This window comes from Talpa europaea, assembly GCF_964194135.1.
Source record: "Talpa europaea genome assembly, chromosome: 6".
NCBI classification, from domain to species: Eukaryota; Metazoa; Chordata; class Mammalia; order Eulipotyphla; family Talpidae; genus Talpa; species Talpa europaea.
Window position 1 is genome coordinate 54,529,611 of NC_140072.1, and position 12,840 is coordinate 54,542,450.

Consider the following 12,840-nt stretch of genomic DNA (forward strand, 5'->3'; position numbering starts at 1 on the left):
GGGGCTAGGGCAAAGTATAATAGATTAAAGGGGAAAAGGACACAGGCATCTCCTATTGTGCTGGGAAAAGTGTTCTTGGAAACATCTGCATTAATGAATTAAGTCATCTGAGGTGTAGCACCATTCCTGGGGAGAAACTGTATTCCCAACATTGTCTTACTTATCTGCTAAGCCAGGGAACAAGGCCTCAGCTGATGGCTCAATCTTCTTGACATTCTTTAGGACTGTCCTAATGGTGGCATGACTAGGACATGACCCGTATCCACATGACAGATGGCCTTCTCATACCACAGGAAAACTTGAATTTGAACCTCCAGGCTTTGGAAAATCTATTTAATCAAAAGCCTACAAGACAATAGGTTGTTAGAGGGAGAAAGAGGTCATAGGGAACACAGATTGGCCACTCACACAGAACATGCAGTGGACTAAGGGCACCTAAGCGGGGCAGTACTGGGCACTCAATGGCACCCACTCAGACCCTCCGGTCCAAGGGAGCCTCACAGCTGCTAGAAAAAGGAGGAAGAACAACAATGAAGTGCAGGAAGCCTGGGAGCAACCTGTGAGGCCCTGGGGAAGAGCTTAGGTTTATAAGCACATGTTGATCTGTGTGGTCACAGAAAAGTGAATACAGCAGAGTTAAAAAAAAAAAAAAAATCAGAGGTTGGCTGCTGGATGTGTCTAAGAGCATCCAGCCTGCGTGATCAAGTGTGCAGTACAAGGGAGTCCAGTGAGCCAAAGTGAGTCCAGTGAGCCCGAGTGAGCAAGTCTCAGATAGCGCAGGAGTGCAGCCGTCTAAGCAAGTCTTGAGAGTCCAGTGAGGGAGCGTGTTTCCCAAGCTGGCTTCTCAGGCCTCCCTGGTGGTCTACGGGTTATGTCTTAGCACTATTACCTTGACAGCCTGAGTTTGATCCCTGGCCAGGGAGCTAACCCACATGGCACCACAGACCTCTCCTTAGCAGTGTATTTCTGTAAATCCATCTGTCCTGCTCCCCACTGTTTCTGATGAATCCTCTCACCCCCATACCTCTGGCCTATACTCCAGTTCTAATTTTTTTTAAATATCTTTGTTAGGATTTTCAGTGGCATTATTATTTTATTTTATTTTTTAAATTCTTAAAAATTTGTATATTTATTTGTTTGTTTGTTTATTTATTTATTTTTGTGGGACCCTCGCTGGCGGCAGGGGAACAAACCAGCGCTGCAGAGGCTGTGGGTAGCCTCGCAGCCCAGCGCTCAACCGCTGTGCCACCAGAGGAGGCCCCAGTTCTAATTTTTTTAAAAAAAGTTAGAAACAACCAAAAGGTCCAACATTAAAGAAAGATTAGTCACCACTGGGGCCCAGGCTGCTGGCACAGGCCAGCAGTGATGGCAGACAGCAGTGGCTCCCCTATCCCACCATTCCAGGGCATGCAGCCCCTGGGGCCCCAAAGGGCCAGCTCCTAACGCTGTGGCTCCCTCCGGCTGCAGGTAGTAGAGAGGCCCAAAGATTTGGTGGATTGTGGACCCATCAGGACCCATCAAGACCAATGGACCCATCAGGTGTGAGCTATGAGCTGATTGGTGAATGGTCTAAAATTATTGTAGTTTTTTTGTTTTTAAAATTTTTTTTTATTTTTAAACAATATTTGCTTCCCCCCACCCCTCAGATTGAGTCCCCAGACTTTCTTTCCTCAAGGCACCCGTGTACCATCTTCTGGGCTCTTCCCTCCCCCCCTCTGTTCCCTCTCCCTCCTCCTCCCCTGCAGTATGTCTGATTTATATAAAATTATTGTAGTTTTGATAATTCCAAGTCAAGTTTCTGTAGAAGATAGACTGTTTCTTAGTCCAGACCAATAAAATTCTGCTTAACCAGAAAAATTGCTCTTCTATAAACAGGCATTTTGTTCATTGACTGGTAGAAACAAATGTTGGTAACTATTTACATGATTGAGCAATCAAAAAGTATTCTAGGCATAAAATCATTATATCCTTCTGTATATCAACAACCCAAATTAAATGATAAACCAAGGGAAATAGTTACAAAACAAATGAACAGGGAAAGTGATATATAGTGCGTAAGAAAAAAAAATACCCAAAATTAGGGGGAGAAGGAGGCAAAGGATATGAATATTCACAAAAGATGAAATACAAATAACCAATAAAGATATAAAAAGTCTAACCTCACTAATAATCATGGCAAATCAAGAGATCACAAAATGAAAATACTCAATTTTGCAAAGACTAACAATTTTCTTTCCCAAGTTATGCCAATGATGAGGCTATTTACTCATGTACCATTCTGGGAAGTGATTCAGCAATATTTATCAATACTCTTTACAATGTTTACATCCTCGGACTCAATAGTTTCACTTCCAGGAAAGTGGTACACAAAAGTATAGGTACAAGGATCTTCATGGGAGACTTGTTTATAACAACAAAAAAAATTAGAAACAAGGGCCTCCCTGGTGGCATAGAGGTTAAGTCTCAATCACCACATCAGCCTGTGTTGGATCCCTGGCCAGGGAGCTACCCACAAGGTGCAGCAGGTGAATCCTCTCACCAACCCCGCGTCCCCCCCCACACCTTTGGCCTATACTCCAGTTCTTCTATGCATAAATATTTTTTTAAAATTAGAAAACAGAAGGATGATGTAATAAATATACTTAGAAAATAAAAGTAATCCACTAAGAAAAAAAAAATTAGAAAACAGCCCAAAGGCCCAACATTAAAGAAAAATTAGCTAATATGATATGGGCACATTGCTATGTGATGCAGCCATCATAATGATTTTTTTAATTTAAAAATTAAATATAGGTTAATTACAGAAAAACATGAATATACAAACAAAACGAAATCTAAGAAGAATTTGCTGGCCAGTGATAATCATTTTCAAAATCTTTTGTTTTGAAAATAGTGTTTTTGAAAAATATTTGGTAACACTGGAAAATATTTGCCACATGAAGTCAAATGGAAATAATCAGTATATATTGTATTATCAAACAATTTATAAATATGCACAAAGACTGGAAGAGAACACATCAAAATACTAACAATGGCTCTCTGGGTGGTTTTTGTTTTTGTCCTCACACCTTTCTTTTAAAGTTTCTACAATAAATAGTTCTTATCCTTGTAACTGATGAGTAGAAAATTATTTTTTAATAAAGGACAAATAGAACAACAATGCCTTAAGAGAAAGAAAAGCAACTCCTGATTCTTAACGGAATGATTGATTGTGACTTTGCACTTTGGAACCACCTGGAGAATTTAAGGACTACCCATGCAAATTAGCTGAGGCCCACACCTCCATGCTTTAACGAACTGAGAAATATGGAGTTAAGCAGCTCACAATCAGGACAGAGAGGATGGGCCCAAAGTCATAACTCTGCGGTTGTTCCAGAAATCCTAGTTAGGTGACTCTGGATGGAGGCTCAGGTCCCATGTTCTTGGCAACATCCAGTCATACCGGGATGGGGTGTCATGTGCAGCCAGGCTGTAAAACACTGCTTATATGAGCCATTACTGGCTTCTAAAGTTTAGGCCACTGTCATCTGGTGGAGGATCTGCAAGACCTAGTAATTCAAGCCCCATAAGCAGCCCTCTCTAGTTCCCTATTTGTCTGTCTGCAAAATGGGAATATTTAATGCTGCGCAAGTTGGGGTGTGGCTTCAAGGATATGATAAATGAGGAAATGCTATGTGAAATAGAAAAACCATTTAGAATGTGTTCTTTACCAGAACTTTGAAACTCAGATGATAGGACTTATCTTTGATCAATGAAATATTCTTGGCAAATAAGCAAGTTGATTTCTAAGTTGTGTCAGTCTTGTAATTTGATTTGATTTAGAGATCCTGCAGGCAGGCGCTGTCAAATGAGGATGCCCCAGGGCAGTCCTAGCCACAGGGCTCATGGGCAGTGGACGGCTGCCAATAGATCTGGTTAGTTCAGACCATTTGGTCATCTTGCAAGAGGTGACTGGTCTCCAGAAGCCAAAACCTTGTTCTTACAAACTAACACCCCTAAATGTATACTTCCAAATAATTGTTCTGATCTAAATTGTCTCCTTGGGGGTGGGGGTGGGAAGGTGTTATGTGACCATTACTTACAATGCTTGGGAATTCCTCTTTTGAGTTTCCCTTTGTCTAAGCTACATTTTTTTTTTCTGAGTATTTTCAATCAGTGAATTAGTTCTCTATCCTTTGAAGAGGAGCTTAATTTTAGAAAACAGCCAAAAATATCTTTTGGAACCAGACCTAATGATTAAGGTGGCATTCAAACCTATGTAAGACATTTTATTTTTTAAGAGGTCACTTGTAAGATCTGTGTGTGTGTGTGTGTGTGTGTGTGTACATGCACCAACGCTGTTCCCCAGTGTATCCCTAGTGCCCCAAACAGTGCCTGGGACCCAGATGTTCAATGTATTTTTATTAAGCGGTGAACAGAACTCGACTCTCTTTTGGGACCCATAAACTGGTTCCAAAGGTATGTCTGAAAAGGTTTTTGAGCAAAGTAACCTATTTGGGACTAATACATTATAACTTGTATGCTGATTAGAAATCAGTCCCTTCCGGGCCTCCCCGGTGGCGCAGCGGTTGAGCGCTGGGTTGCGAAGCTGCCCGCGGCCTCTGCGGCGCCGGTTTGATCCCCGACTGCTCCCAGGCCACTGGAGGCGGGTCCCACATGGCGCTCAGACCTCTCCTGCCACCCGCTGCTCCCCTCAGCAGTGTACTTAGGTCCTTCTGCCTGCTCTGCTCCCTGCTCTGGCTCTGGTGAATTCTCTTACCCTCCCGTGCTTCTGACTGTACCCAGTGCATGTATGTATGTATCAATCAATCAATAAATAAATCTTTAAAAAAAAAAACAAAAAAGAAATCAGTCCCTTCCTTTGATAAGTATGCTATTAATATATATATTATTCTATGCATTTGACTATGGAGAAAAATGTTACAGTTCCTTCCCCTTCCTGGGGATAATACTGGATTTTGTTTCCTAAGGCAACACTAAGCAGCAACACTGGACAGATCCAAACATTTTTGGAATTATTTTTCATGCCAAACCAACCCACAAAACATTCAAGCATGGTATTGTTAACAGGGACAATGCCTGAAACATAACTCACTTTTTCACACAAGGACTGCCAGACACTGACATTAATCTGGACTTGCAAATTAGCTGAGGCCCACCCTTCCATGCTTTAATGAACTCAGGAGTCGGAGTTAAGCAGCTCACAATCAGGACAGAGAGGATGGGCCCAGAGTCACAACTCTGGGGTTTTCTAGCTTAGCTGTTAACTAGCTCTGCAGCCTTGGGGAAAACACTTCACACCCACTCCCCCACCTTGGTCTTTATGTCCTTATCTATGCAATGATCTCACATTCTTAAAGTCACTGAATCTAAACTGAGAACAAGGAAGGCTGACAAGAGGCAGAGTATAGGTTGCTAATAGTAGGTGCTGGTGTCATGCAATACAGAGGAAAGCAAGGTCCTGCTGAGGTAATGGGGAGACTTTAGGAAGCACCAGCAGCCAGTCTGACCTGAGACAACGTCCCTGCTTTGAAGGAAAAAGAAAACCAGAGAGGGAGCTCAACTGCTCTCCTGGCAATGGAACCTTTTCCAGGAGGGGAACACGGGTCATCTGAGGTCAAGTTCAAGGCACTAAGCCAGCTGCCAGGAGGGAAGGAAGCTGCAGTGAACGCCTGCCCGCCTGCTCTCTCTGCCAGGCACCTTCTAAACAGAAGTCCCACAATAGCCACTTGCCAGTTCGCCCAGGGGACCCTCAGGGCTCCTTTCAGACCCAGGTGTTCTGGCTCTGGCCTCAGAGGGACGCAGGGGGAGTTAGCCTCTTCTTTGCCTTGCAGAGCAGAGACCCCACACTCTATTTAAAACAGTTGAGCATTCCTCATCCACTGTGGCTCTCTCCTCCAGCCTTGCAGCTGCCCTTCCCCCAAACACACAAGACACCTTCTTACTTCCTGCCTTTGCCCGTGGTGTTTACTCCAAAGCCACTCTCACCCCAATTTTTGCTCTAAAACCCTATCATCGTTTAACACCCTGCTCGAATGCCATGTGATCCATGAAGCTCCCTTAGCTGGAAGCACTGGTTACAATGTCTTTTATAAAACTTAGGCACAGGGCTTCCCCAGTAGCGCAGAGGTTGAGTGCTGGGCTGCAAAGCTGCCCGCAGCCTCTGCAGCGCCAGTTTAATCCCCGGCCACCGGCGAGGGGTAAGGGTCCCACCTCTCCTGCTGTGCCCGCTGCTCCCTTCAGCAGTGTCCTCCGTCTGTCTGCCTGTTCTGCTACCTGCTCTGGCTCTGGTGAATACTGTCACCCTCCCACGCTTCTGACTGTACCCAGTGCTTGTATAAATAAATAAATCTTAAAAAAAAAAAAAAAAACAGGCAAATACTGTCTCTCCCCATTTGGGATCACAATGTACCCTCTCTTCACCATAACATCATAACATCATGCATACTCATTCCTTTGCCCGTGCTGCTCACCTGCCTGGCATATTTTAGCAAGCCACCTGCAAACATACTCCTTACCTCACCATTCAAGGCTCAGCTCAGCTGGACTCTAGTGAGGGACTTGGCAACTCTCTGCATCTCTCCACCCACACAGACCTACTGGCTCCATTTGTTGAGTGCCCAGAAGTTTGTCTATAGTATTTCTAAACTTAGGAACACCCCCTGCAAAGTAGGAGTAGAGTTAGTTTCACTTTCAGATTTAAGGAAAACAAGTTCAGAGAGGTTTAGGAACTTGTCTAGGCTGCACTGCTCTGCTCGTCAGCAGCCCATCCAGAATTGGAACCCAGGTTTTTCTGATGCAAGACTTCCATCTATTTTTTTTTTAATTTTTTTTATGCATACAAGGGCTGGCATACAGGCCAGTGGTATGGGGGTGTAAGGGCAGGAATGGCCACTGAGCAGGTTTTCTGATCCCATGCAGACCAGGTAAAGGAGGAGTCAGAGTCCTCAGTGGTTTTGCAGGTTTTTATTGGGGTTCAGTGGGTATGTGGCAGGCAGGAGTGCTGGGGGGCCGGGAGGCTGGCAGTCATCCCAGCTCCCAGCAAATCCTCACTCTATCTGGGCTCTCTGGCGTTCTCTGCTTCTGCTTCGGGCTTCTTCTCTTTTGGCTTCTACTGGCGTCCCCGTGACACTGCCCTTAAAAAGCACAGTCTTAGCTCAGGTGTACCCACTTCAGGTGCCCGCCATCAGGCATGCATTCAGGATCACAGGGTTCCCTCATCTATCCTGATGGCGGGAGGGCAGAAAAGCCTGATTTTTTTTTTTTTCCTTACCCTACAGGGGGGTGAGAGGATTCACCAGGGACAGAGTGGGAAGCAGAACAGGTGGATCCACTGAAATACACTGCTGAGGGGATGTAGGTTAAGGAAAAAATGTCAGGCTTTTCTGCCCTCCCGCCATCAGGATAGATGATGGATCCTTGTGGTCCTGAATGCATGCCTGATGGCGGGCACCTGGAGTAGGGTGTGGGCATAGGTAGATGGGATTCACCTGGCCTGAGACTGCGCTTTTAAGGGTGGCATCATGAGGATGCCAGTAGAAGCTGAAAGAGAAGCTAAGGAGAAGCCAAGAACGAACGGAAGCCGAGAGAAGAAGAGAAGCAGAGAGAAGGCCAGAGAGCCCAGATAGAGTGAAGATTTGCTGGGGGCTGGGAGGACTGCCAGCCTCCCGGCCCCCCAGCACCCCTGCCTGCCGTATGCCTGGTGAACCCCAATAAAAGAGCTGCAAAAACCACTGAGGACTCTGACTCCTCCTTTACCCAGTCTGCTGGATCAGAAAACCTGCACTGTGCCCTTCCTGACCCTACAGGGAAGCAGCGGGCAAGACAGGAGAGGTCTGCTGTGCCATGTGGGTTAGCTCCCTGGCTGGGGATTGAACTCATGCTGTAGTGGTTGCTCATAGCTTCATAGTGCTGAGACTTAACCCCTTGTCCACCAGGGAGGCCTCCTCCATCTATTTAATACCACTTCACTTATAAGGTAAATGATTTGAATGTGAAACTAAAGACCTTGAAGATCATTGTTCTTGCTTTCAAAATAAGGAAGACAATGTATGAAGACCTGCTGACTTGCTCAAGGTGACACAGCTTCTCCCTACCTCCTTTCCTTGTTCTTCCCATGTGCCAGCACTGCTGGTCCAGAACCCACCTACAAGTTCAGGGGGTCCCCAGGACCAGGCAGCATCCCTAGGGTTCCTAGTTGCAAGCCATCTGACACGCACCCGCCCTGCAAGCAGGGCCCCAAATTAGATAAGAGAATGTTGCCACAGCCCAGAACTGCAGGAGGTACTAGCACAGCTGTGATAAAATGAGAGAATCAAGCAATTGACTGCGTAGTTTCTCCCTTATAAAAGCAGTCTGAGTGGGGCAGTCCAGGCCTGACGCTGCAGGTTTACTGGGACTTCTGTCTTCTGCAACACCCGCTCATGAGGCACTTCATGGTCACAGTGGTCCTCCAGGATCACCTGGAGGGAGTTCTGAGAGCAGAATCAAAGGACTCATTGCCCATCTCTATTTCTAAAGATCTCATAAGCACATAATCTGGTTCAGGGGCGGAGAGGCTATTCTGAGCCCAGCTGGGGGCTGCCTAGCACATGCAGGCAGGACAGAAGTAAGGATGTGGGGGCATTTCAGGGCCCTTCTTAAATTCGTTCCACTTTTCTCTCTTCTTTCCATTTGTCTAATATTTATTGAGCCAAGTCCCAGAGAAACAAAGAAGGGTAAGACTTATGCCATGCTCTAATAAAGAGACAAGGAACGAGATCATTTGAATACAAAAGTGCAACCATAAGATACCCACATCCATTAGTGCATGCAGGACATCTGGGGAGGGGTCAGCCAAGTTTGCCTAAGGAGGATGCCTGCTAATGAGACATGCCTGAGAAGTATTGGGGGGGAGCTGCTAACCCCAGATGATTGCCAGGCTGACAGGGATGAGAGGGAGGAGTCAGATGCTCCTGGTTTTCTAGCCACAGTGGTTGGTAGAGCATGGGAACTGATTAGACAGAATACAGGGCTTTCTCCCAGTGACTGAGGGCTTTCTTGCCCTGAGGGACACACCCCAGTTTCAGAGGCGGCAAGCACTAGCACAGTGTCACTCTTTTCCATCACTACTCCCCAAGGTGGGCACATGAGCCTTTTCACTTCAAGGGTTTTAATTCCAGTGCCCCTGGGAGATTAAGTTCCCTTGACTATGGTCTAGTGAATCATACGTAGGAGTGTAGTCTGTACCACGCAATTTCCAGGCCCAACCAAGCTGGAGTTTCACAGTGTCACCTGAACCTCATGGTCCCCAGCAGAAGCATGGGCTCTGGGGAAACCATCTTAAGTATGTGCCACTTTGTCGAGAACTGGCAAAAGAATCCCCTTCAGGTGTTTGGAGACGTACCCACCTTGGCTGGAGGCAGAGCCTGCCTCCTGCGGTGAAGACAAAAATCAGACACTGTCTTTTCCAGACTCACGTGCAGCTGCTTGGCTATCAGGGGCATGTGGCTTAGACTTGCAAGTCTGATGTGGCTTCCAGAAACTCAGGCTGGTGAGGGACTTTCCGGGGCAGCAGCCTTTGCAGGGAGAGCACATCCTCCTAATAGCTGTGGCAGATGCTCCCAGGTCTTGCAAATGAAAGGCCTGTAAGCTTAAACTTCATTGGGTTCACAGTAACTTACTTGTTTGCAATTAAGGCCCGTGATGGAGTCCCTGGCAGTTTATCAGTCCAGCAAGATACACGACTAGGCCAAATGCAGGGGTCGGGAGAGCACCGCTCTGTTCAGAGCTGCAGTGGATAAAAGTGTTTATCTAGAACAGAGGTGTCTTCCATGGGGGCAGGGAAGATAAGGTTGGAGGACCCCAAAAGTTGAGTTAAGGAGCTTGATCATCTTGTGAACTTTTATTCTGGAATAATTTCCAACTTAGAGAAAAGTTGCAAAGATAGTGCAGAGTTTCCATATACCCCCTCGCCAAATTTCCACTAACATCTTTGTAGGGTAAAGAAAAATGTCAGGCTTTTCTGCCATGCCGCCATCAGGATAGATGACGGATCCTTGCGGTCCTGAATGCATGCCTGATGGCGGGCACCTGGAATAGGGTATGGGCATAGGTAGATGGGATTCACCTGGGCTGAGACTGGGCTTTTTAAGGGCGGCGTCACGGGGATGCCAGTAGAAGCAGGGAGAGAAGCCGAGAAGCAGCAGAATGAACGGAAGAGCAGAGAAGCAGAGAGAAGGCCGGAGAGCCCAGAGAGAGCGAAGACTTGTTGGGGGCTGGGAGGACTGCCAGCCTTCCGGCCCCCAGCACCCTTGCCTGCCATATGCCTGGTAATCTAAATAAAAAGTCTGCAAAACCGAATAGATGAAATGGAAGAACGAATAAGTACTCTTGAAGACACAGAAATAAAAAGAACTAAAACAGAAAAGGAAGGAGAAGTACGAAGGAAAAAGACCGAAGAAAGACTTCGGGAACTATCTGACTCCATGAGGAAAGGAAATATAAGAGTTATAGGAATCCCAGAAGCAGAGGAGAGAGATGTAGGAACAGAGAAAATATTCATGGATATAATTGAAGAGAACTTCCCAAATGCTAAGAAGGATCTGAAAATTGATATACAAGAAGCAAGAAGAACACCAAACTTCCATGACGAAAGGAAAAATACAGCAAGACACATAATAGTAAAGCTCCCAAGAATCCAAGACAAAGAAAAAATAATGAAACTAACAAGAGGGAAGAAACAGATAACATTCAAAGGGAAACCAATCAGACTGACATCAGACTTCTCTGAAGAAACACTACGGGCAAGGAGAGAGTGGAGGGACATAGTCAACAGACTCCAAGAAAACAGATGCCAACCAAGAATACTCTATCCCGCAAAGCTCTCCTTCCTCTTTGAAGAAAGAATATGGACCTTCCCAGACAAACAGAAACTCCGGAATTTCATTGCGACTAAACCCCCACTCCAAAAAATACTACAAGGAGTCCTAAAGCCAGAACCTCAGAGGGACGAATAACAACAAAAGAAGGCCAAAGAAAGTTATTAAAAGAATAAATAAATAAAATCAAAGGAAAGACAAACACAATGGCAAATACAGATGCTAACATATCAATACTAACTCTAAATGTAAATGGACTAAACTCTCCAATAAAAAGACACAGAGTTGCAGGCTGGATTAAGAAACAAAACCCAACCTTTTGCTGTCTCCAGGAAACACATTTAGCTGCAAAAGATAAAAATAGACTCAAAGTTAAAGGATGGAAAACAATTCTACAAGCAAATGGACCAAAAAAGAAGGCAGGAACAGCTATACTCATATCAGATAAAACAGATTTCAAACTTAAAAAGATAAAAAGAGACCCCAGTGGTCATTACATTATGATCAAGGGGATAATACTTCAAGAAGAAATAACACTCATTAACATATATTCACCAAACGAAGGAGCACCAAAATATATCAGACAACTATTGGCATCTCTGAAAACAGACATCAGAGAAAACACATACGTAGTGGGAGACTTCAACACACCACTATCAACAATGGATAGATCAACAAGACAAAAAATAAGTAAAGACACTAAAGCTCTAAATAAGGATCTAGAGTGCTTAGGCTTAACAGACATATATAGAACACTAAACCCAAAAAAATCTGAGTATACATTTTTCTCAAGCGCACACGGATCATTCTCTAGGATCGATCATATACTGGGGCACAAGACAAACATCAACAGATACACCAAGATTGAAATCATACCAACCATCTTTTCTGACCATGAAGGCATCAAACTAGAAATAAACCATAAAGAGAAGGCAAGGTATTCTCCTACCTCGTGGAGATTGAAACCCACACTACTGGAAGTCCACTGGACTAACGAGGAGATAAAAGAAGAAATTAAAAAATTCTTTGAATTGAATGACAAGGAGGACACCAATTTCCTAAATGTATGGGATGCAGCAAAAGCAGTAATAAGAGGAAAATATATAGCAATAGATGCTCACATCAAGAAACAAGAAAGAAAGAAAGAAAGAAAAAAAAAGAAACAAGAAAGAACTCAAAGAAACAACCTAATCTCGAAACTCAAAGATCTAGAAAAAGAACAACAAAAAAGCCCCAAAACCAGTAGAAGAAAAGAAATAATAAAAACCAAAGCAGAAATAAATGAAATCGAAACTAAAAAAACAATCCAAAAGATCAATGAAACCAAGAGCTGGTTCTTCGAAAAAATAAATAAAATAGATAAACCCCTTGCCAGGCTCACAAGGGCAAAAAGGGAGAAAGCACAAATAAATAGGATAATAAATGAAAGAGGAGAAATCACAATGAACACAGCAGAAATCAAAAGAATTATTAATAACTACTATGAACAGTTATATGGAAACAAGTTTAACAATCTAGAGGAGATGGACAAATTCCTACAACTCTACAATCACCCAAAGCTAGATAAAGAAGAAATAGAACACCTAAACAGACCAATTACAATTAGCGAAATTGAAATGGTAATCAAAAACCTCCCCAAAAACAAAAGCCCAGGACCTGATGGATTTACAAATGAATTCTACCAAAAATTCAGAGACGAATTGGTACCTATCCTTCACAAACTCTTCCAAAAAATTGAGAAGGAAGGTATAATACCCAACACGTTCTATGAAGCCAACATTATACTAATACCAAAACCGAACAAGGACAACACAAAAAAAGAAAACTATAGGCCAATCTCCCTAATGAACACTGATGCAAAAATCCTCAATAAAATTTTAGCTATCAGAATCCAACAGTGTATCCATAAGGTAATTCACCACGACCAAGTAGGATTCATTCCAGGGACACAAGGATGGTTTAGCATCCGGAAATCAATCAA